Raw genomic sequence first — 27,737 nt, forward strand, 5'->3', positions numbered from 1 at the left:
ATGGCCCTCAGTGGCAGCATAGGCCGTGAGTTTACTGTGGCCTCAGTTGGCTTTGCATTCTACTCACACTATAATGTTTCTGCCCACTCTTATGTCTTGACATCTACACTCTCTTCATAGTGCTCAAACTGCTCTGCTTCCCATTCTTTCCCATATCCCCACCTCATACTTGCAGAAAGTAGTGGCTCTATATGTGTACAGGCCACACGGTGGGTCAGGCTTCTGTGTATCTTCATTTCACTTGCTCTGGGGGCAGTAGGCAGTTTTTGTGTCTTCAAATGTTTGCCCAACCCAGAAGTTTCAAAGGAAATAAATCTCTAGCCAAAGTTAAACACAGCAGAGTAAAGCTGTAATTCAACATAGAGTAGTTCAGTCTCATGGATGAACCCCTACCACAACCACCTAAAGAGAATGGCAGATAGACTCATTAAGTCAGCACAGCAGGATAAATCATCAGTTTTGGATGGGTCTCCATGCTACATGTCCTGCTCTTCTTCCTGGGCAGATGCAGCTCTGGGAGTCACCATGAATCACAAAGTAGTTCGTTTTCTCACAAGAAAAAAGCATAGGCCTGCTGGCACTTGCATTTGTTACTGGATCTCATGACAGACAGTATAATTTTCCTTTCTCCCAAGGAGTAAAACCATCTTACAAAACAGGAAGCAACAGCGACTAAAATTTAAGCAAGGCCAGTGCTGTCAGGTTCACTGTCTTCTGACTATGGCAGTTAAGGATGTGGACATGAGAGTAAGGACAGCTAGGCAAGTCTTATTAAGGGTCTTAAATTGATGTGAACAGTGCTGAAGTGATGGATCTGTGGCTAACAGTACTGGCTGTCCTTCTAGAGGACCTTGTTTGACTCCTGGCTAACATGAATGTCCATAACTGAGATTCAAGGGTATATAAAGCTCTCTTTTGGTCTGTGAGGACACTGAGCATATGTCATGAAACAATATGCAGGCAGACATACATATACAAAAAAGTATGAAGAAAACAACAATTCCCAATGTCTTTCCATTGAAAATTATTTTCACTGTCCCAACAGCTATCAGTTGCAAATAGCTTCTGGATTAGGGATGGGATTTTGTGCTTACTTCCCATTTTCCATTCTGGTATTATGTCTGTCTTGCATGTGTTCAGGTCTTGTGCATGCTGTCATCATCTTTGTGGGTTCATGTGTGAATAAGACCCACTGTTTCTGAAAAATGTTATTTCCTTGAAGTTATCTACTACCTGCCTCTGGCACTTATAATCTTTCTGTCTTCTCATCTACACCTATTCTTGATCTTTGAGTGAAGAGTTTTGTTCACATGCAAAATTCTCTGACACTCATTCATAAACATTGTCTTGTGGATCTTGGGCTATCTCACCATAGAATTAATGAAGGAGTCTCTCTAAAAATAGTAGAATGATGCACTTATTTATAGCACTGTGTTATTTGGAGTTACTTTATTTTTATTTTTTCTATGGGGTCAAATAACAAATATTTTGTATTTTAAGAGTTTCTGGGTCTTTGTATCTCTATTGCAACTCTGCAACACCATTATATACAGCTTTAGATAATATGTAGGAAAAATTACAGGCATGGCTGTGTTCCAATCCTGCTCATAAAAACAGACAGCTAGCATATGGTTCTATGGGCCAAGATTTTCTGAAGACAAAAGCAAATTATAAAAGCAGCTAGAAAACAGAATACGTCCCATTCAATGAAGAAGCAATGAAATTAATTATTGACTTCTGAATAGAGACAATGAAAGCCCAAAGACAATGAATGTGCATTTTTTAACTCGATAAATGAAAACAAATGCCAAATTTCAAGACCAATTTGATAGATTAAAAAAGACTTTTCTAAACAGAAGCAAAATAGTGATGTTTTTAGCTAAACACAATTCAAACATGTGTCAGTAGAAGAATCTTACAAACAAAAACTCAGAAATCTTCATGCAAAAATCAAGTGGTGCCAGGCAAATGGACAGAAGCAGAAAAATGGAAAGGATGAAGAAACTTCAGCATCCAGATTCATTTCAATAGATTTCTACTATAATGTATCTTATTAGGTATTACAATAAATATCTGACTTTTGAACTTACGATAGCATACAGAAGGAAAATTTCAGTTTAAACATCTCAAAATTAACTGCAAAGTGGCCAAGGCATCACCACATCCTGTAATATACTAAAATAAAGTACAGTCTGCAATTACTGTATTATTTATTCATTTATTTATTTTCTATCCCTGCTGAGCTACCTAAAGATTGCTATGTGCTCTAGATTTTCTGCTTTGATAGGCTACAATTCATGTTGGGATACAGTTGTCTTTGAGTCACTTCAGCTTCTATTAAAAAACAAAGCAAAACAAACAAACAAACAAACAAAAATCTCCTCAGCCTTATTTGAGTGAATATCTCCAATAAAATTCATTGGTCTATTAACTTCTATTTTGATGGTATCCTTAGTTTGTCTTTATTTTCTCTTACAACTTTATTTAGAAAAAGAGGGATACATATGCAGATCTTTAAAGGCATTTTGGCATACAGCATAACACTTGTTCTTCCAAAATTTACCAAAAAAAGCAAGATGTTTCATCATTCCAACTGGACTATGTGTGTGCTTGTCTGTGATTATTCGGAGCTGATCCTTCAGCAAGAGTAATCCAGAAATCACACTATCAATTCAAAATACTGTATGATAATCCCAAATAGTCTTTGCTTCCCTCTGAAACTTCACAAGCTAGGCCTCTTATTCAGCATTTCATTGAACACTCTTATCTCTCAAAATCTCACAGAACATTCCAATAAGCTTTGAACATTCAATAACTTTTCCAGCCCAGAGCTCCAAACTTCTTGCATAATTCTCCACAAAACATCATGATTTGGTCTGTCAAAGCAATACCTCATAGTTTAGTATGAATCTCTGTCTTGGTTGGCTTTCCTCTGCTGTGACAAAGCATTGTGGATAAAAGCAAAGAGGAGAAAAATGGATTGATTTGACTTACAGTTTATATTCTTCCATGAAGAAAAATTGGAGCAGGACCTCAAGGTATAAATGTGAAGGCAGAAACTAAAAGCATGGGAACAGAGGAACAGTTCACACTGGCTTGCTTAGCCAGTTTTCTTATACAATCTGGGACCATATTCCAGAGCTGGAATCACCAAGAATGGTATTTGTACTCTCACATCACAAGTTACTACAGGCTAATCTGTGGGAGACATTTTCTTAATTGAGGTTTCCCCTTTTAAAACAACTCTAACTTTTGTCACAGTAACAAAGATACCTGGTACATATAGTACAGAAAGCCAGCATTTGATCGGTGTGTCATAACTACATGGTGTGTTGTTGTCATATTTCAGAAGGTTGTAAAGTAAACCACAAAAATGTTAGAAAAGAAATTTGTTTTCTTTCAAGTTAAAAAGACATAGTGACATACTGGACATATCATAGTTTATTGACAAGTAGAGAAAGACATAAAAAAAAATCTAAAGATCTGCTAAAGAGCCAAAAGAACAACCAAACTCAGAGATCAAGAGCAGAGCTAAAATTCTAGAAAGTGGAGGATTTCTGGGGAGTGTTTGCTATGCACATATATTGTTTTTGTTTATTTTGGTTATAAATATATATATATATATATTCATTGGTTTATAAAGTTCTATTTTGATAGTATACTTGGTAGTATAAACTTAATTCTTCATATAATTAGAAAGAACAATTTGCAAATTTATTTGGAATAAGAGAAACCCGGGATAGTGAAAACTATCCTCAATAATAAAAGACCTTCTGGGAGAATCACCACCCTTGATCTTATGCTATATTACAGATTAATCATGATCAAATCTACATGGTATTGGTACAGAGACAGGCAGGTAGATTAGTAAAGAAGAAAAGTAAAGACCCAGAAATGAGTCCCTACACCTAGGTCACTTGATCTTTGACAAAGAAGCTGAAGATATCCAATGGAAAAAGCATTTTCAATAAAAAGTACTGTTTCAACTGGCAATCAGATTGTACAACAATGTCAATCAACTCATTTTTATCTCCCTGTACAAAGCTCAAGTCCAAGTGTTTCAAACACCTCCACATAAAACAACAAACACTGAAACTAATGAAAGAGTAGGTGGGGAAGACCTTAGAACACATATGCCTTGGTTTTTTAGGCAGAGGTTTATTACTTTGTATTATAGGCAGCCTCAATCTCACCATTTTACTATTTCAAGTTTGTGAGTGCTGGAGCTGCAGGTACTTAATCAGTGCAGTGAGGTCTACATGTGAGCGAGTATGAAGTATTTTAGTTCCCAAATATTTATACATTTCCTATGATTTCTAGTTCAATTTGATTGTGTCAAAGGACACATTTTGTGTGATTTAAGAGCTTTCAAATGGGAAGAGCTTTGTTCTAGGGTCATATATATCTATCCTGATATATGTTCTGTGAGCATTTAAAATCTAATGTGTATTCTCCTGCCTGGTGGATATTTGATGGATTTTGATTAGTTCATATTTGTTCGTAGATCTATTGATTTCTCCCCTGATAAATCTCTTTAAAGTTTTTTCTCTGCATTTGAATCTGAACTATTTGGGTGATTCATTATTTTCTTTCCAATGTTATCTGTCCTTCATTTGTGTACATTTTGTATTGCTAAATCCTTTTGTAGGATTTGCTTTTTATTATTACACAATCAATGTTTTCTCTGACAATTTCTAAACAATTCTCTGCATTGTATTAATATTTTCACTGCTAATTTGATTGTGCATGCATTTGCAGTGTAAAGAATTGTTTGAATATATATGGAGGTCAGAGGTCACCTAAAGTGTTATTTACCTGGGATTATTCATTTCATTTGAAATGAAATTTATCAGTGGCACGGAACTCACCAAGTAAGATAAGCTCACTGGTCAGAGAGCTTTGTGAATCTGTTTTTCCATCTGGTGTTTCATGCGAAACCATTAATGCAGGCTTTTAAAACAGGTTCTTGGGGATTAACACAGTCCTTGTGAATACAAAGCAAGTATGGCACCATTAAAGTACCCTTAGATACTCATTTTTTAGATTTATCCTTATGTTATATATATATATATATATATATATATATATATATATATATATATATATAGTTTCCATCTTTCTATATACAATATGCATCTATCACATTATCAGATTTAAATTGTTTCTTGTAGCTTATATTGCTGCCACATTTTTTATCTACCTTCTTTATCTCATATGATAATTAAAACCTTGTGGAATTTTGATATTTGCATAAAAGTCATGAGAACCTTATTACTTACCATTCCCTATACATTAGGTACCCCAAGAGAAAAATACTTTTGGCTGTTACACAGAAAAATTAGTGCATATTTTCAGAACAATTATCTTGTCAATATATTTCTTTAGCTTTTGGAGTTGGAGTCTTAATGAAAAATTCTGGATTTCAAGTATCAAAGTCAGAATCAACAACACCAACTAGCATTGCATAATCAGGGAATAAATAACCCACATGTCTATGTTTGTGTTCGAGCAGGAAATTTCTAAGGTTGGAACATCCTAAGTAAAAGCAGTCCCTAAATGGCCAATTCCCCTGTTGTGTTTTACACTGCTGACTGTTTAATTCGATTTTATTTAAGTTTGCAACTGTAGAGAATATCACAGTTTCACAAATCTCAAAACATACTTTCTCTGAAAGCTCATAAAATTCCAGCTAATGACTTGGATTGTATTTGAAGCATATAAAAAGAAATGCTATTAGATGAAATGCTAATTCTCATTTAGACTGTTATAATCAGTTTTAAAATGACCTGTCTTAAATAAAACTTTATAAACTAGAATAACTACTCTATTTTAAGTCTAGAAAAACATAAAAATAAGTATATATTAAAATAAATAGAGTTTAATTCTTTAATACTTTATGGAATGTTTTTGAACTTGGAATGTGAAGTAAATCCTATAAGTAACTTACCAATTAAAATATTGTTACTCTACAGACCCCAGCTATATCACAGTGACTAGATTATTTCCTCTTTTTTTCTCATACACACCATTCCAATTTCATGTAACTACAAAATGTAACTCATAAAACAAAACCAAGAAGATAAAATGATTTAAAAAACCTGACACTCTCTGATACAAACTTTTGAGGCTCCCTGGGTATACAGACATGGCTGCTTGTTCTATATTTGGCTAATATCAGCTCCCACTACCAAAATTCTACCAGCTACAAACCTTTCTCTGAATCTACTCAAAGGGATCATTACTACCTCCTGACTGTTCTTGGTGTACTTTCTAAGCCTCTGTTAAGAGATTTATTTATCTGTTTTCACTTATTTTAATTTTCCATGTGCTATGCTTTATACCAAATTGTAGTGTTGTGGCCAAGATTTTTCAAAACCTACTTTGAGTGAGGAAATTAAATAATTTAACCTCCCTTCTAGTCCGCGACCTACCACATGTAGTAGAAATGAAAGGCTTATATGGCAAAGAGGATGCAGAACTTTTAGAAATAATTTGTGGAGTGAAGCCAGTCTGCATTGTCAGAATATCAGCAGTTCCATTCACATGAATTAGCTTGATCCACTCACAATCTCGGTTCAGGAATCAGCAACAGATATTTTATCCAGAAGAAACCATCAGCCGGAGTCTGGGCAGACTGCAAGAAGTTGCCAGAATATGACCAGAAGTTCCTTGCTGTGTGTCTCTCTATGGCGTCACGATAATTAATAACCAGTAAACAGTAACAAGGTGAAGCAATACCACGCAGTACTATCGACTTTCTCTGTTGGGTTGTATTTATACCCTTTCCAAACATCACATGTTCTCTCAAGCATCTGCTATAGCAAAACATCACATGACGTTTTTCCAGATCTAGAAAAACACCACATGCATGTTCTCAGCAAAACATCATCCCATGTGTTTGCTTCAGCAAAAACATCATTTCATAAGACAATTTCTAGGAAAACAGCACAGGATACAACTGAGTCTCCAAAGAAACCAGAAATCTCCACTTCATAATTCTGGGCCAATTTATTAAGATTTTAAATTTTGACAGTATAATTTCAGATCTAAACATTTCATTTTTTCTTAGAATGTTATTTTTTATTTAATGAGACTTTTATCTGCTTTTGGGGGTTTTAATTTTGTTTTCAAGAACATTTGTGATTGTTGTGCAAACATTTTCCTTACATTCATCAAATTGCTACAGGCCCTTGACTTCTCTGCATAGTATCTAATTATTTTACTTTTTTTGCTAAAAAAATTGAGACAGAGTCTCACTGTACAGCTGTGACTGTCCTCAAACTTACTATGTAGATCAGGCTGGCCTTAAACTCATAGAGACCCATCTGTCTTTGCCTTCTGAGTGTTAAGCTTAAAGGCATACACCAGCACTTCTGGCTATTCTCTGAGATATTATTGCCTCTTTTATCTCTCAGAAATTTTATCTATCAGAAAAGTAGAAAGCACCACCTTAGAAATCAGCTAGATATGGAAATTAGGGTTTTTCAGCTCTATGTCTAGGAAAGCCAAATTAGTGAAATCGCCTTATTATCATGCTGTTTCTGAGTAACGTTTATGGATTTCAAAGCCTGCTGGTGTAGTGGAAAGAGAAAGGTCTCATTAGTTCAGTCCGTTTGCTGTGTACTGACTTCATGGGATGGGTGGTTTCATTATAGCTAGGCAATAGTGAATGTCTCGGTGCTCCATTCTCTATTTTTATATCAGAGAGTGAGAGACCTTTCATAATGTTTGGTGATGGTACAAATCTGAATCTTTGTGCATACCACTAGCTGCAGGAACATGTCTGTGTTACTGTGTGCTAGGGCTAAAAGTGTCTATGTTAAGTAATAATTCTATGATCCACCCTCATGTGTAGACAGTGGGCCCTTGCTTACAAGTCTTTCTTTGCAAGCACTATTTCCTCCATTTTATTTTCCTTAGAGATATCAATCAGACTTGAGTGGGAGGTGTAGGTCCATCAGCCTCACAGCATTTCTTGGGTCCTGAAAGTTTTCAGTCTTTGAAATTTTTCTTATTTTGACATGCAGATAATGTGTAGAGGTTTCAGTTATTCATACTAGTATGAATATAGAAGAGTGCATCTGTTACATCTTCCTAGAGGCCTATTTGACTTTTAAATATGTGTCCATGTTGAAATCATGAGATGAACTTAACTTAGTTCTTAAGACTTGATTCTTCTGTTTGCTTTTATGCTTGAATTTATGATATTTTGTTATAAATTAAAATGATTCTGACTAAAGGTACTGTGTTCCTAAAAAGCAGTTAAGAATATCTCATTTTGTGGCTTTCTTTCTTTCTTCTTTGCTCTGAGTTCAAATCAGGATGACATTTTACAGAACAGCTCATGAAACCAATAATATTTGTCCAAATGAATTTTTAATCCATAATAAATACTCTTATTTTCTATTTGTTCAACATGAGTTGCAAATTATTTTATATGGCTTTTCTTTCAGTATCTTTTATAGATTCAGATTTTGCAATATAAACATTCATTGTAGTCCTGTACAAATTCATGATCTTCATGCTATTATTTCTTCTTACTTCTTCAAACTGGTAAGATGAATATTCCTCTTTAAAAGCTTTAATTAGTTCATTTTTAAATTCTTTTTTAAGACCATCTTTACTTACTTAGATTTACTATAGCGATTTTCCCACAATTTGTAGTAGCTTGACTTATGATGTTTTATTTAATGATGGTACAAACTTGTTTGCAATTGATCTATTTCCAGTATAGTTATGTGTAACATGTTACACTCATGATGCTCATCAAGGACAAGAAATGCAGCTCCCAGTCATTGATGGACATATCAGTTGCTGAACACCGCCGTCATCCAGCATCTAATTTAGTTCAGTGCTTCATACATCTTTCAGGCCCATGTGCTCTCAGTTGGTATAGTATTAGAGAACATTGATATTGCCAGTCTGATTTTCACTTACAGTACCATTCTTTGCAACAAGCAGGAAATGCTGAATATTTTGTTATGAGGTAGATCCTGTACTCTATCACATTTTCTATTGGTATTTACTAAATATGCTTAGGTATTCAAAGCTACACTGTGATATTTGGAGGTCAGATAATAACATGTGTTTTCCCCTTATTTTAAACTATGAATAGAATTATCAGACTATAAACCCACCAAATTTGAAGGAATTTAAATATTCACTTTGGAGGCAGAGAAATGTGTCAGATGGGGACCTATGTTTAATGTCCAGGACACACATGTTGGCAGGAAAGAACAGATTGCTAAACATTGTTCCTTGTCTTTTTTATGTGCATAGTGACAAATGCACAAAGATACATATGTGTATGTACACACACACATGTGAACACATACAAAAACATGTACACAGACACATACAAATAAATCATTCTTTAAAAATTGTGTTCATTTTTATTGTTTACTTTTTTCAGATATTTTATTTATTTACAAATTTAAATGTTATCCCCTTTCAGAATTTCCCCTCCAGAAGCCCCAATGTCACATACCCTCTCCCCCTGCATCTATGAGGGTGCTCTCCCATTTACCCACCCATTCCCTCTTCCTTGCACTGGCATTTCACTACACAGTGGCATTGAGCCTTCACAGGACCAAGGGCCTCTTCACAATGATGTCCTACAAGGCCATCCTCTGCTACATAAGTGGCTCGAGCCATAGGTCAGTCCATGTGTACTCTTTTTTTTTTTTTTTTTTTTTTGGATATTCTCTACATTTACATTTCAAACGTTATAGCCTTTGGGAGAGGGAGCACCTTATTATTCACTTCTATATTTGTTATTTCTGTTATTCTATTTTCTTGGATGTTTAATTTAGCTTCTTAAGATAAGCATTCTATGAATAAATTTTAGGATATTATTTTAATATATTCATTTAAAGTTACAACTATCATTATAATCAATCAGTTCTCTACAAGTTCATCACAAGTCTTAACATGCTTTACAATCATTATTATTCAGCTTAAACTTAACAATGCTAACTTTCTAATTTCCATTCACATATACTTTTCACTTGGGTTATTTTGAAATTCATTATTTTATCAAGCGATTTGAATTTTGTAGCTATATTTCAGGTATTTATTCTGACTTCTTTTTACTGTGGTTAAAAAAGCCTACATTTGAAATTAACAAAATTTCTTTCTCGTATGTGATCTGATTTTTTATTTTGATTTTATAGGACGTTAAAGTTAAGAGACTTCTATGAGTCTCAGAAAAGACTTTGAACTTTGGATTTTTAAACAGTGTTGGAGACTGTGATAGACTATTGGGACTTTGGATGTTTGACTGAATGAATTTTTGTATTATGGCATGGCTACAAGCTTATGGGGATTAGGAAGTTGTATGTGGTGGAGTGAATGAAAATTGGTCTCAGTAAGTTTAAATGTTTGAATCCTTATTCATTACAGAGAGACACTATATGAATGGGATTAGGTGGTATGACTTTATTTGAGTTAATAGGCATGTGTTTTGAGGCTTCAAAAGCTCACACTAGGCCCAAAGTCTTGCTCTTTATGTCTATGACATGATGTAATTCACAGTTACTGCTCCAGAATTTGCCTGCAAGCCTCCATGTTCTCCATTATGATAATAATAGACAAAACCTTTGAAACTGTAAACAAGCTCACAATTAAATGCTTTTCTTTCATAACAGCTGCCTCAGTCATAAACTTTCTTCATAGCAATAGAACATCAACAAAGATACACAATCTCTCATTACTAATAGCTTTCTGGCATAGTGAAATGTACATTTTCAGGTATTTTAAAAGATATAAGGATAATTCATGTGATTTGTTATTATAAAGTGGGCTTTATATTGAGTTCACTGATTTATATTTATTTACATATGTGCATGTAGTCTTACACTTATTTATTTTAACGATTATTTGGAAATAATATCAGAGCTCTTATTTTGTTCATTGATATCCTTCTCCTTTGATTTTTTATATCTTTTATAGTTTTTAAATTTGTTTAATACTTTTGTGAAAATAATTATTTACTGATTTGATTTCATGTGTAGTTCTCTTTCTACTATGTCATTGTTTATTTTTCTCAATTAGTACCTTTCAACATCAATTCTAGTTTCTTGTTTTGTATTAGTTCTTGTATAGCAAATCTTTTACCATTCTTTTACTTTTTAGCTTTTATATTGTATTTTAGAGTATGTTTTTTAGAAGTATATATATATTTTCTGTTTGTTTCTTTGGGGTTTCTTTGTTGTTTTGTTTTAAAGAGGCAATTTTGTGAGTTGGGGGTTATCCAGACCAAACAGATTGTGCATGAGAGAAATTTAGATTGCATTTTCTACCATTATCTTTCTAAATTCTAAATGTCTGGAAGGCTACCTCTTTAAAATACTTGTACAAATATAACATTGCCAACTGACTACATAAAAAAAAGAATTATCATTAGGAACTTATTAATATTTTTATATTTGACAAGTGTGATGCATGCTTTACACATTAAACATTAAATTCATTCAGAACCTTCTATATTCTAAGCAAGTGCTTTATCTCTGACCAACACATCTAGACTCACATAAAACCTTTTCTATGAAGTAAGATTGTGACAAGTTCTTCCTTTTCCTACATAAATCATTTAGAAGAAGCCATGACACAGGTTGTCTGATATGTTAGGGAAATGGCTGGACAGTATTTTAATGTCCCTGAAGGATTCATCTAACAACCTTACAATGTATTTTTAAGAGCTGAGTTTTGTAATGTCACTCTACCGAAAGCAATATTTGTAGCACATGCCTTCAGCACAAGGTCATTATATATTCATTTTTGTCAGTTATAATATTATTTTAACATTTTTCCAACAAAAATATGACAGATATGAATTGCTCTCAATCTAGAAATAAAACTAACAGCATCAGATAGCACCTACCACAATACCACAATGGTCGCGTTAAAGCCAAATATATTCATTTTATTCCTATGTAGTTCAAAATTAATACAACAGTGTTTTTTCTTTTCCAAATCAAAGGATTTTAAAACCAACCAGTGGAAAAAACACAGCACTTTCAACAAATGTTGCTGGTTTAACTGATGATCAGCATGAAGAAGAATGCAAATCGATTTACTCTCATCTTCTTGTACAAATCTCAAGTCCTAGTGGATCAAGGACCTCCAAATAAATCCAGAGAGTTGAAAGTAGAAGAAAAAGTAGGGAAGAGCCTGAATAGAACACCAATTACTTATGCTCAAAGATCAAGAATGCACTCACTGATAAGTGGATATTAACCCAAAACCTCAGAATACCCAAGAAACAATTCACAGACTACATGAAACTCAGAAAGAAGAAAGAGCAAAATGTGGAGGTGTCATTTATTCTTAGAAGGGAGAACAAAATACTCGTGTTAGGAAATTCAGGGACAAATAGTGGAGCAGGTATTGAAGAAAAGATCATCCAGAGACTGCCTCATCTGGAGATCCACCCCATATGTAGTCACCAAACCCAGTCACTATTGATGATTTCAAGAAGTGCTGTCTGAGAGGAGCTTGATATGGACGTCTCCTCAGAAATTCTGCCAGAGCCTTACTAATACAGATGAAAAAGCTTGCAGAACTATCAAACTGAGAATGGGGACTCCAGTGGAGGATCTAGAAAAAGGACTAAAAAAGCTGAAAGTTCTGCAACACCATGGGAAGAACTAAAACACCAACAAATGAATAAACATGGAAAACCCCATGACTTCAGCCTCATATGTAGCAAAGGATGGCATTGTCTGGCATCAATAGGAGGAAAAGCACTGGTGAAGGCTTGTTTCACCAGTATAGGGGAATGCCAGGCAATGAGGTGGGAGTAGGTCATTGAGAGTAGGAGCATCTTCATGGAAGCAGGAAAGGGGGGGAGAGGATGGAAGAGCAGTAAACAGGAATAACCTTTGAAATGTAAATACAAAGAGTATCCAATAAAATTAAAAAAAATAAAAACCAAATGTAAATACATTAAATATTCAATAAAAAGATTTTAAAAGGCAAAGCATAAAGCAAATAATATATACAACTGTCAATGAAAAATGGCAAGGGACTGAAACATATAAATAGAAAAACAACAAATCACAAGTGTGCACTGAACTACACATATTTTGTGTGGGCCTCTGTATTCTTATAGGAGCCACAGATCACTCTTGGATTCATCAGGCTGCTGTTCACCTGTTATTTGATATAGGGTTTAATAATTACAAGGGCATCAGTTGTGTAAGTTACCACATAAATTAGCCCAGAGAAGGTACCATATTTGATAAGTTAATGAGGACAAAAATTTTAATTATTAATTTGACCAAGTGTTAGCATAAATTTGAATTCTCTACTTTTCTCCTTTATCTTCCAGCTGTCTTCTGTCTGTAATTACTGGCCTATCCAAAGTTTATTGGATCTTATGTATGTCTCTGTTGACTGAATGCTGTGCTTGTATTTTTTTTTTTTTTTTTTTTTGTGCTTATGACTTTTTATCCCAGGAACTAAAACACCAACCACTGGGCACACATGGAGAGATCTATGATTCCAGCTGCATATGCAGGAGAAGGTAGCATTGTCTGGCATCAATGAGAGAAGAGGCTTTTGGACCAGTGAAAGTGCATTTTCCCAGTGTAGGGGAATGCCAGGGTGTTAAGGTAGGAGTGGTTTGGAGGGAGTGGGAGCATCTTCAGAGAAGCATCTGGAGGGGAAAATAAAAGATAGAAGTGGGAGGAGGAAAGGGGATGACATTTGAAATATAAATGAATAAATATTCAATTTAAAATGCTGATAGAACTAACATGAAAATAGTTATTAGCAAAGCTGGGCATAGATTACAGGACTGACAAAGAATGTGCAGTGTGAGGAAGCAAGTTTTATGCACATTTTCCTACAAAATATTAGAAGTGGTATTTTCTGATACTCAATTCAAAGTCAAAAACTAAATTGTAGACTACTACACTGCATACAGACACAAAGTCACTGGAAAAAATAAGTATAATTCAGCACCATGTAAAACAAACCCAGATGATTGGCAGATGTTTACCTCAAGGCTGTAACATCTAAATATCAGTTGCCTATATGGCAAGAGAGGGGAAAATGGTGATATCAACTGATATTAAAAAAGAAAATAAAACATTTGACAAAATTTTTAACACCACAGATTTTTATCAAAACAAGACAAACAAAACCAGAAGAATGTCTTCTAGTCAGTGAAGTTTCTACACGGTAAATATTTACTCCTATCATCAAAAAGAGGAGGGACGGGGTATTTGCTTTAACAGTCCTATTCAGCATCATCATTAAAGATTTAGTCACCTATATTCAATTTTATATAATTGTACAGGATATACATAATAAAAACACATTAAAATGTTTAAATTTAGTAATCAGCAAAATAAAATGTTGTGCCATTTTATGCCAAGCAGAATATATGGCTAAGAATATTAATGGATTGGGTGTTCACCAGGATAGAGAAACATGAAGACTCATGTCCTTAAATCTAATTGAAATACTCTAAAAAATAGGGTGTTTATCACCAGTGAGACTATTAATATCTGCAGGATTGGATGGTTCATTGCTAGAAGTATTTGCCTTGAAGAGCTCCCATTCAAATAGCTATAGAAACAGCATAAGCTGTAGAATATGGCTTTATATTTTGCAAGGTAGTTCTAGGAAGATAGCTCAGATGATAGAGTATTCAACAACCGAGATTACTTGACTTTGGGTACAACATATATATAACAGCTAGGCATGATCGCAAATGTCTTTAATCCCAAAGCTAGTGAGACAAAACCTGCCAGATGCCTGATCTCACTAATTATCCAATCTGGCTCAGTTAGTACATGCATTCCAAATCCAATGAGATAACCTGCCTTAAAAATATATAAGGTGGAAAGTATTTGAAGAAGACACTGAATGATCTCAGTGACCACATTACAGATGTTGTGTGAATGTTCCCACACATATATTTGAACATGTACATTACACATTGTGTATGTATATATACACACATGCTAAAGGGATATTTTCAATGAAAACTAATCTTTTGGGTATAGTATTTTTTCCTAATGGAATATGATATCTATATCAATAGAAATGAATGAGATTGAACTATTTTTGTTTGCATGAATGCCTAAAATCATCTTGAAGAAAACCACTCAGAGATAAAATATCCTTCATTGGAACTTTCTTTTTTTTTTTTTCCATTGGAACTTTCAAGTCAAACAGTATTTAAATACTTTCTTTGTGATGGACAGAGGTGTTATGAGAGGATAAAAGCATGCAGGAGCACAGGGTCATTTCTGGGGAAGATATAGGAATGAGCTGGTTTTCAGGCTTAGTGTGAATTGTGTATTTTCTTAGAGGAAAAATGAAAAATAAAAGGGGACAGCACATGTTCTCTAAGGTAAATAAAATGGGACAGAACGTGTTCTCTAAGACAATTCAGCCCCAAAATCACTAAAGTAAAAGAGCACACGCACAATTTAAAGTCACAACACACCTGAGTGAGATTTTATCAACTTTGAAAATTCCCCACAGAGAGCTATTTGAGCCCAGTATAGCATATATAGTAAAATATAAAGATTGTGGCAGGAATTGGAAGCTGTTTGCAACCAAATAAATATCTGTAGAAACTCAGTTTATCCTTAAACTACTTTTCCAAATTCATCAGCCTCATTCATAAGAGTAAAAAAAAAAAATCACAGTAAATGAAATTAGGAAACTTTCCCCTTAACATTTCTTCAACTGAAGCTCACTTTTGAAAAGTAAAATTCTGCTTGCATGGCTGCCTGTACAAATTGTAACCACTACTGTAGCACTGCTTTGCTTCAAGAATTTCTTGTGATAATCGACTTACAGGTAAATTTATCAATATAATCAACCATCTGTTGCAATTTAAGCTACATTCAAAAATACCTGTCACATATTAATACACATTCACTTGTGATAGGAGTGCAAACAGCACACGTTTTCTCTGCCTGAACCCCAGCGCTCTAAAGCCACCATGCTTATTCATTTCTCCAGAGAAAAATCACTGAGACCAGTCCAAGTAGAAGTCCCCATTCACAGAAGCACTGACACGATTGGATGATATAATTACTTCCTTAGGGCTGTTCTGAGGGCTTTTTAGTACCAACTTTGGATTCTACTACCTAGATGCTATCAGCACTTTACTTGTTCCAGTCTAAGGCATCCAAAATGTTTCTAAACATTAACAATTGTCTACTCAGATCAAAGTTCCACTACTAAAATATATTGTTTCAAACCATTTACAATGGGTTCATACACAGTGTGTCATGGTTAAAACACATGGGTACATATAGATGGCTTTAAATATAAAAGATATGATACCAAATAGATTATTATACACCTTGGTTCCTTTCAGTTAACAGTAGCTACAACTTATGCAAGGGAGTACTAAAGTTTCTAGGTCAGGCATGAGAAATGCCCTGTCCTTCCCTCACTAATCAGAGTAACTTGTTTCTGCCCTGAGCCACTGTTTCCCCATAAGCATGACTAGATATGAATAAGACTCTTCTTAGCAATCCTCAGCAGGATGCTAAGAAGTTCCATAATGACTCGAATGTTGGAAGGATGAGGGTTTTACAAGGGCTTTGGTTTGTTTTTTTGTTTTTGTTTTGTGTTATTTTAAAATTCAGCTGTCTGTAAGTTACCATATTGTGTTTTTCTGTCAGCAATTTTAAGTTGGAAAATCAAAGTTTGAGGCTAGAACAGTTTCCTAAGTCATCCTATCAGAGACTATTGTGATAAGAACATTGAAAAATAAACTTTGGTGATTTACCTGAAATTGTCAACAAAATTTAGTTTCACCTCAGCATAGAATTCTTACTATAAACATTGATTATTAAAGATTTACCCTATTCCTTATTCAATACCTACTTCGCAAAGCATAAAAAATTTAATGTTAAATAGTACAATTTATCCATTTTTGAATGGACAAAGATCCAGCTATTGATCAGAATTAAGGTAAACAAATATTCTTTAATCATTTTTTTGAACAGTGAGCATGCAACTTTCTTGTGGACAGTATAAGCTACATATGCTATTAAAAAAGAGAAAGAAATAAAGTATGCCAATAAGAGAATGCTAATGCTATAAACCCATCTTATCAAAATGAATATTAATATTTCAAGATAGAACATACCAACAATATTCTAACCCAGGAAAATAATTCAGAAGAAAGTGTCTCACAGAGTTTTTGGGTGGGAAATGCTAATAATTTTGATTCTGTAATAACAATTTTTGAACATTGATGCTGTTGATTTAAGGTTAGACCTTAAAAAAAAAAAAAAACCACAAAAAACTAGTTCAAAACATCCAAGACTATATTACCCAATCTGCTATTAATTGACCTAAGATAAACTTTTCTTGTTATAATTTCACTGTAATGTTGAAAATATTTACCACATCACAGGCCCAGGTTTTCAATTGTGATATGTGAAGAAAATGGACTTCACTCATAAGTTCACCTCTGAATGTAATAATATCTTCCCAGATAAAGAGATTTCTCCAGTGACCACTGACAACCCAATGTTTACTTCATTCAGGAAAGTACCTCATTTGCAAAGTATTTTACAAAGTATTACACAGTGTTTTACCTACTTGCTGTGAGTAAACTTTCTTCCCTCTTTTATCTCATGGTTCTGGTTACTAGCTATTCAGCAGACAAAGGGTTAAACCCATAGTGTTGTTATGAACTATGAGATCTGAAGGCATCCAATCTAGAGTTAGAGAAGTGATGAATGAGAAAAGCTTAATGAACAGTCTATTTATTGAAAACACTACTCGTTAATTTCACTTATGGGATCCTCATTTGTATTTATTTGAAATGAAGACAGCAAAAGTCTCATAGTAATAACTGAACAAAAATATATTCATTGGCTCAAGAAAGTCTAATGATGTCAAAAATGCAGAAAAGCAAAACCATAGATATGCAGAAACCATAGAAATACTAAATGAAGTTACAGTAATACACACCTTTAATCCCAGCAGGTGTACCTCTAAGGTGTAGGATAGCCTGTTCTACAGATCTAGAGCAACTCAAAAAAGTACAAAGAGAGTTCCTTCATTATAGAAAGAGTTAGGGACCCTTGCTGAAGAAAGATCACATCAGGGTAAGTGTTGCTCTTTTTGCCCAGAAACTATGAATTCTGGGATGAGGAAACTCAGGTAAGCAGATTTAACTACTTAAGAAAAAAGCAAAAGATTCTCCTGCTGTAACAAGAATTACACAAAGCTTCAGCTCTGCTCTATTTATATCCTGGCCTGTGCTATGGAACTAGAATAACAAAAAAAAATGTTCCTCTCAATCTGCAGTTCATGGTAGGAAGGAATTCAGCTTATGGTAGGAAGCTAGTAAAAGAAAAGTCACCCAGATTACCAGAGACCATGTGTTGACCAGCAGGGCTGCCACTGTAGGCATAAACAAAATGAAAATAAAGGTAACAAGTGGATTGGTAACTTTTTCCAATAGTGAGAACTAGAGGTAGTAGCTCAGGAAACCAATCTGATATAGATATCAAAACAGACAAGAAAAATATTTTCCTGTGTTCTATAGTAGTGTTAAATGTCATCTACAGTTTTTAAAATATTTCTAAAAAATAGAAGGGTTTCTTATTCATATCAATAATAGTTGCTAGAGAAGATAGACATGCTAGTTAACTTAATCTATAAGTATTAAGTTATAACTTCCTATTTCATAAATATGTATATATATGAATTTATATCCTATTCAAGATTATATAAAATTTAAAGTTTAGAAGAAAATTATTCCTTAAATGATCTGTACTTGAGAATCCAATTAACTACCAAAATTAAGTAAAACAAGAATGCCTTGTCATGATTATACACATAATATTATATATAAATATATATATGTAATTTTGTTAATTTCTTGATAATTTTGTTTCACTTAAGATATTTTTATCATATTTACTTTCTCTTTCCTGTTTCCTAAAATTCATATAACCTTCTTATCTACATAATTTTGTGTTTGCTCATCCTCATTTTTAAAAATATATTGAATACAGTTTATACTGTCCAAATACTCTTGACTACGAAACTTTCCCTGAAACATGAATAACTTACCAGCAATTAGACCCTTTAAGAAAAATGTCTCTCCTTCTCCAATTATTTTTAAATGCCAAATGTTCCTTAGCTACACATCTTTTCTCCAGGAAGACATTTTTATCTACTTGAGATTTCATGGTCATAACATAAGTTGAACAAAATTATAGTCAGAAATTTGAAGATGGGGAAGGAAGCAATCAGAATTCTAAAATTCTAACAGTTTTAGAAGTTAAAAGATGGAATTATAAAAAGATTTAAAATAATAACAATACAGCAATAATAATTTTTATGATTTCCAGATACTTATAATTAACTCAGAGACATTGTAGACAAAGATTACAACTTATATGGTAAGTGTTTTTTTGTTATTAAATTCTTTTCATTTCTTTGAAATTTTTCTTCTTATTAAATTTTAGTAAAGCTGAAAATTCAAAACTGAATGTTACTTAGCATTTATACAATGTTGGCATTTTAACGGGGCTTCTCTGATATGATAGCAATATATACAGATGCATAGATAGCTTTTATATACAGAGAGATATTTTGAATTCTATTTACCTAATTGCTATTAAAGCTATTCTTGAAGTGCATGATTGAACTTGAGTATAGGTTCTTACATTTTAAAATACTATAATGAGAATTAATCTGCTACACAAATATAGTAAATTCATTATACAAAATAAGCATGGAGCTAGAGAAGATAGCTCAGCAGTTTAAAGCATTGAGTTCTCAAGCAGAGGACCTAGGTTAAATTCTCAGTACCCACATAGTTAAACTGCACACAACCAGCTATAGTCCATTTTCAAGACTCCATTTCTCCCATCTGACATTTCTCAGCACCAGTAATTCACATGGTGCACATTTATCATGCAAGCAAAATGTTTATACACATAAGATAAAACTTAATGTAAAAATAATATAGTACATAAGCAAAAAGTTTAACATACCTTTACGTTTTCATATGGTCCAGGTAGAGATTTAGAAGAAATGGAATTTTCCTAGTTGTCTAGTCTAATCAGGCTTGTGCTTCAGTATCCTACTGGGTGTGGTAAAAGCTGACACCAGTTGATAATCCTGTGTACGGTATTTCTCATCATGTACTCACTTGGTTTCTAAAGTAGATCTTGTGAACCATAATGACACTGTACAGAAAATACAATCCTCATGCACTGTATCTGGGGAATTTATTGTATATCCAAACACATATGATCCACATGTCAAGTTGGATACATTGTAACAATACATTATTAACATGTTTCTGACACAAAGTAAAATAGTGACTTGCATGAGAACATATGGCAATCAATTTCTAGGAGGATACCTGAGAAGCATTGTAGATGATGTGCCAAAGAGATGTTAAGATGACCAAGCAGAACCTTGGAGCGTTTCTTTGTTTCTAAGAATCACATTTCATGATAGAGATAATGAGTCTGACTCCATGACTTTGGCAGCTATGTTGCTCTCTGCCACCAATCTTATCCAATTTTTCATGACATTTTTAAACTCTCAAAATGACAATGATTCTTTTACTTGTCTTGGGAGATGAGTCCATCATCTAATTCTTAGGCCAAGATATTGCCTAGTAGAATTTAACAATTTCCGTTATTTCTATGCCATTCCTATTAGTTACCCCCACTGGGTTTTTTCTAAATACTGTAATTTTACTTTCATCTGTGTTTATTTCTATCAAATATTAACAGTCTATTATTACTATCAGTTGTATTTCTCTCTAAACTATTTTAATCTCTCATCCTGTGTGAGCCTCTCTATCATTTTCCCACTTCTGTAGACACAGAATGAGGGTTGCCTTCATTATTTTCATTGTACAGAAAAAATACAGTCCATTTATAAATGCTCCTCAGGAGATAAATGCTCTAGACCAGAGAAACTGGAAGAATTTGACAATGCATTATTTCCTCTGATGATGGTGTTTGAATTTGGGTGCTGATCTCATGAAATTGGCCCCAGTGATTCATTTGACTCAGCCTATCTTATGCAACTCTGATTTTATTGAAGCTCATCACAGTAGTTCTCTGGTCTGAATAAGTTGCAGTATAGTCAGATGCATCCTTGTAAATAGCAACAAGAAATGCATGAGACATGTCAGTAATGAAAACTGAAAGCTTATTGGGCAGTACTGAGTTCAATTTCAATTATCCAACAGTGTTCCAGATAACCCTAGCCAGCAATTATCCATTAAGCATATTCTTTACACCTGGGAGTCATCTATGATTTCTCTTCTCAGTTGGAAAGCTCTGATACATGAAATGGATGCTGATAAAGTAATGTTTTTCATGCTCTCTGAGCTACAAGAGATCATTACTGCTCAACTCACCAATTCAAATTAGATCCTGGGGCTATCTGCATGTGATAGCAAGATGGTACATAGCTCCCCTGTGGCAGAGAACTGGAGAGCATCCATTGGCAAGTGAATATCTCTTCCACTTGCCTGTTATTCACAGTTGGGTTTAGGGAGTAGATCAGTTATGGGCATCATGATTTCCCTGAGTTGGCTTGCAATCCACAATGTAGCAGAAATTCTAAAGAAATTCCAGGCTCCAGATTAAAAGCTAAATATGCTTAAGAATGAAGTACAGCATTTCAAAGTAAAAGGAAATCAGATCCTCCTAATAAAATAATAAAAGCAAGTTTCATCAGGACCAGAAGCCTGCCCTCAAGTGGCTGGGCACTTGGAAGAGCTGTAAGTGGGCTCTCACTCCTGAGAAGATGGGTGAGTACATGTTCCCTCCCCCACTGTCCTCCTGGTAGAAGCTGCACAGAACTCTCAGGGAACACCTGCCCGTGCTTGCTGGAAACAGATACTTCTGGCCCAAAGTCAGTTGCATTAGGACTAAGAACTGCCATCAGAATTCACAACCTACACATGGAGCCTAACAGCCAGGACCAATCTTCCTTTGGAGACCATGGGCCCATAGGTCTACAAGAGACAAAAGCTCCAGTAAGAAACAAAAAGATCACCTACCATCACCTATAACAAGATGGCAAGAGGAAAGCACAAGAATCTAAGAAAAAAGAAACAAAGACAACCTGGCAACATCAAAACCCAGTTTGCTCAACACAGCAAATAATGGATATTCCAACTCATCTGAAAAACAAGATTTAGATTTAAAATCATACTTCCTGATGATGATGAAGATTCTCAAGAATCAAATAAATAACACACTTAAAGAAGTACAGGAAAGCAAGGAAAGTAAACACAAGTTGAAGCCCTTAAAAAGGAAACACACACACACACACACACACACACACACACACACACACACACACACACCAAAAAAACACAAATCACATAAAGAACTAAAGGAAAACACAAACCAACAGATGAAGGAACTGAAAACAGAAATAGAAACAATAAAGAAATCAAAAAAGAGACAACCCTGAATTTGGAAAACCTAGGAAACACATCAGGAGTCATAGATATAACCATCACCAACAGATTACAAGAGATGGAAGAGAATATCAGGAGCAGAAGATATCATAGAAATTAATGACATAACATTAAGAGAAAGTGCAAGAATTAAACAGATTCCAACCCCAAAGATGCAGGAAATCCAGCACACAATGAGAAGACCAAACCTAAGGATAATAGGTAGAAAAGAGAGGGGAAGAATCCAAACTAAAAGGCCCATTAAATATCTTCAGCAAATTTACAGAAGAAAATTTTCCTAACATAAAGAAAGAGATGACTATAGAATCCCAAGTATATTGGACCAGAAAAAAATTCTTCCTGACATATAATAGTTGGAAAATAGCTGAGAAAGCATTTGAAAAAATTCAACACCCCTTCAAGTTAAGATTCTTGGAAAGATTAGAAATTCAATGCTCATACTTCAACATAGTAAATGCAATATACAGCAAACCAATAGCCAACATTAAACTAAATTGTAAAAAACTTGAAGCAATCCAACTACAGTGAGGGACTAGACAAGGCTGCACACTCTCTCCTTACCTATTCAATATGGTACTGAATGTACTAGCCAGAAAAATCAGGCAACAAAAAGAGGTCATAGGGATACAAATTGCAAAGGAAGAATTCAAAATATCACTATTTGCAGATGATAGCATAGTATACTTAAGTGAACACAAAAATTCCACTAGAGAACGTTATAAATCATAAACAACTTCAGCAAAGTGGCTGGATACAAAATTTACTCAAACGAATCTGTAGTCTTCCTCTACTCAAAGGACATACAGGGTGAGAATGGATTCTCATACATACAGAGATTCAACCCTCTTCACAATAGAAATAATATAAAATACCTTGGTGTTACTCTACCCAAGCAAGTGGGGGATAAGTATGAGAAAAACTTCAAGTCTCTGAAGAAGGAATTTGAAGATCTCACAAGATGGAAAGATCTCCCATACACATGGATTGGAAGGATCATCAGAGTAAAAGTGGCCAGCTTGCTTAAGGCAATCTACAAATTCAATGAAATCTCCATCAAAATTCCAATTCAATTCTCCATAGAGTTAGAAAGATTAATTTTCACATTTATTAGAAATGATGAAAAAACTCAGAATAGCAAAAAATTATTCTCAACAATAAAAATTTTCCAAGGGAATCACAATCCCTGACTTCAAGCTGTATTACAGATCAAATGTGATTTAAAAATGACTGGTCTTGCTACAGAGACAGGCAGGTAGATAAGGGGAACAAAATTGAGGACCCAGAAATGATCCTACATAATTATGGTCACTTGTTCTTTGACAAAGGAGCTAAAAACTTTCAATGGAAAAGAGACAGCCTCTTCAAAAAATGCTGCTGGCTCAACTGGCAGTCAGCATGAATAATAAGGGAAATCTATCCTTTCTTATCTCCTTTTGAAAAACTCAAGTACAAGTAGATCAAAAACCTCCACATAAAACCAGGTAAACTAAAACTAATAGAAAAGAATGTGAAGAAACTCTTAGAACACAGGCACAGGAAAAATTTTCCTCAACAGAACACCAATGGTCTATACTCTAAGAACATGAATTGACAAATGTGACCTTATGAAACTGCAAAGCTTCTGTAAAGCAAAGACCACTGTCAAAAGGACAAATCAATAGCCAACAGATTGGGAAAATATCTTTACCAATACTACATCTTTTTGTGTATGTTTAAGTGTGTCTATGTGTACTACGTGTACCTATGAGTGCAGCACCTGTAGAAGCCAGAGAATAGCATCAGATCATGCAACTGGATTAAGGCCTTTGTTGAGCTTCCTGAGGAGAGTATTGAGATGAGGTCTCAGGCTTATGGATGAACAATTCAGTGCTAACATCCATTAAGCCAACTCTTAAAACTGAAGATTTTTTTATTTTATAAAATATAATTATAGCTTACAAAATTTGTTACATAATAATATATGATAAATACACAATTTTTTTTCTTTTTCTCTTTGTTTTTATTTATTTATTTATTTTTTACGAAGGACTGAGGCTTTCACAATTTGGCCTTCCACCTCCCACCAGTCAGAATAGATAAGATCATAAACACAGATAAAAGCAGATGTTGGCAAGGATGCAGAGAAAGAGGTTCTGTAAATCACTCTGGCTGTTCCTCAGAAAATTGGACATAGTACTACGTGAAAGTTGAATTTTAATAATCTAGCTCAGTATATATATATATATATATATATATATATATATATATATATATATATATGTGTGTGTGTGTGTGTGTGTGTGTGTGTGTGTGTGTGTGTGTGCGTGTGTGTGTGTATGTGTGTGTATGTATGTATATACATATATACATACATACATACAGATACATATATACATATATATGTGTATATATTTTTTTCATTGATTGCGTATTTGTGTTGTCAGCCCTTAGAACCTCCAAAAACAAAGCAAAGCCAGACCTAAGGCAATGTAGATTTTATTCTATGTTATCTTTTAGAAAATTCTTTTTAAAAAAATCATTGATTATTTTATTTATTTACATTTTATTATTTTAAATTGAACAACTATAATTTAAAAAACAAAGATAAATGTACAGATTTTAAGCATTTATGCATAAAAGTATGAGAATACATTTTTGTCAGTACTTTATTTTTTTTAAAGATTTGGTAGTATGCATGAAAATCTTACTAGTTACAATGAGCATAGATTAAATGTAAAGCAAGATGTAACCTGGAAATAGTCAAAGTTTTCTTGGTGTGTAAAGATTAATCATAACGGTTTTTCAATTTCTTTCTTTTTTTGGCTTCTGTTTTTTCTTGAACTTCACATACTCTGTGAGTTGTTTCTAGGGTGTTCATAGCTTTCTGGGGTTAGTATCCAATATCAGTGACTATGTATTATGTCTGTTCTTTTAAGACTGGGTTATCTCACTTAGGATGATTTTCTCTAGATGCATTCATTTTCTTAAGAATTTCATAAAGTTATTGTTTCTGACAGCTGAGTAGTACTCCATTGTGTAAATATACCACAATCTTTGTATGCATTTATCTACTGAAGGACATCTGGGTTCTTTCCAGCTTCTGGCTATTATAAATATGGCTGTTATGAACATTGTGGTACGTGTGTCTTTGTTGTATGCTGGAGCTTCTCTGGGGTATATACCCAGAAGTGGAATAACTGGGTCCTCAGGTAGTAATATGTCCAATTTTCTGAGGAACCGCCAGACTGATTTCCAGAGTGGTTGTACCAGTTTGCAACCCTACCAGCAGTGGGTTCTTCTTTGCCACATCCTCATCAGAATCTGCTGTCATCTGAAATTTGATCTTAGCCATTCTGGTTGGTGTGAGGTGGAATCTCAAGATTGTTTTGATTTGCATTTCCCTGATGCCTAAGGATGTTGAGCACTTCCTTAGATGCTACTCAGCTATTATTCTTCAATTGTGAACTTTTTGTTTAGCTCTGTACCTCATTTTTAATAGGAGTGTTTGATTGTCTGTTGTCTTACTTCTAACACTAATTTCAGTGTACCTGGTTTAATGTGGAGATCTTTGATTCACTTCCACTTGAGCTTTGTACAAGGGGATAAGAAAGGGTCTATTTTCATTATTCTGCATGCTGATTGCCAGTTGGACCAACACCATTTGTTGAATAGGCTGTCCTTTTTCTATTGAATATTTACAGCTTATTTGTCCAAAATCAGGTGACCATATATGTGAGGGCTATTTTCTAGATCTTCTATTCCATTACATTGATCGACGTGCCTATTTCTGTACCAGTACCATGCAGTGTTTACCACAATTAGCTTGTAATATAGCTTGAGATCAGGGATAGTGATTCCCACAGATGGTTTCTTGTTGTTGAGGATGGATTTTGCTATTCTGTGTCTTTTGTTATTCCAGATGAAATTGCACATTGCTCTTTCCAAGAACCAAAATTGGAGCTTGTCATCAGAATCCAGGGTATTGATGGAGTAAGTCCAAATGTGTGCAAGGAGTTGCAGCTTCTTTGTCTGACAGATCTTCACTCACACCTTTGTTAAGCTCAACAAGGCCTCAGTTAACATGCTGAGGATTGTGGAACCATACATTGTGTGGGGGTACCCCAACCTGAAGTCAGTAAATGAGCTCATCTACAATTGAGGCTATGGAAAATTATTAAAAAGCAGATTGCCTTGACAGATAATTCCTTGATTGTTCAATCTTTTGGTAAATTTGGCATCATCTGCATGGAGGATCTAATTCATGAGATCTATACAGTTGGGAAACACTTCAAGGAAGCAAATAACTTCCTGTGGCCCTTCAAATTATCCTCCCCACAAGGTAAAATGAAGTAAAAGACAACCTACTTTGTAGAAGGTGGAGATGCTTGCAACAGGGAAGACCAGATAAACAGGCTTATCAGACATATGAATTAAGGTGTTGCCCATGGATTTTTATAATCTGTTAAAAAACAGTTAAAAAACAGTCACAGCTTGACATAAAAAAAAAAAAGAATCAGGTTGGAATTTTGATGGAGATTGCATTGAATCTGTAGATTGCTTTTGGTAAGATGTATCCAGTCTGATAGCCCATATCTTTTAATCCGGGAATTGAGTTCATTTATGTTAACAGATATTAAGGAATAATGGTTGTTGTTTCCTGCTATTTTGCTTTTAGAGGTAGAATTGTGTCTGTGTGTCTTTCTTCTTTTGATTTTCTTGCTTATGTTTTTTTCTGTTTTTAATAATACTATATCTTATAGTAGACTAGTATCCTGCGGCACGCTCCTCGACCAGCGAGGAAAGACGACCACCACCAGAGTATTCTTCTCAGATCACGCTTTACTGTGGGAGCCTCTTGATTGAAGGGGAGAACAGGAAGCAAGGGGCCCCGAACTACCCTAGCTATCCGCTTATATAGGGAGAAGTGCTTACGGGCTTGCCATGATTAGTTGTCACCAGTCTGCTGACACCAGAGGCCTCAGGATTGGCTGGAAATAGGTTATGTACTGCACATGCGCAGGGTGCAGCGCCTTAGCTGACAAGAGCATTACTATATATAAAGTTGTTTACCTCAAACCGTGAGGGAGCCAGCGCATCTTGTAATGCCGTCCGCATTCAGCTCCCCACAGTATCCAATATATACAAAGAACTCAAGAAGTTAGACTATAGAGAAGTAAATAATTCTTTTAGATTTGGGTACAGAGCTAAACAAAGAATTCTCAACAGAGGAATATTGAATGGCTGAGAAGTATCTAAATAAATTCATGGATGCATCTAGAAACTATCATCCTGAGTGAGG

The 27,737-nt window shown here is 34.5% G+C and overlaps 1 pseudogene across 1 annotated transcript; it reads left to right on the forward strand.

Moving 5' to 3' along the window:
- On the forward strand, positions 1–26,872 carry LOC308418884 (large ribosomal subunit protein uL30-like; annotated as a pseudogene). The gene is made up of 2 exons: positions 1–25; positions 26,358–26,872. The product of its transcript is annotated as a large ribosomal subunit protein uL30-like (transcript).
- The last annotated feature ends 865 nt before the right edge of the window (positions 26,873–27,737 follow it).

The sequence above is a fragment of the Micromys minutus genome (genome assembly GCF_963924665.1).
Source record: "Micromys minutus genome assembly, chromosome: 3".
In the NCBI taxonomy this organism is placed as follows: Eukaryota; Metazoa; Chordata; class Mammalia; order Rodentia; family Muridae; genus Micromys; species Micromys minutus.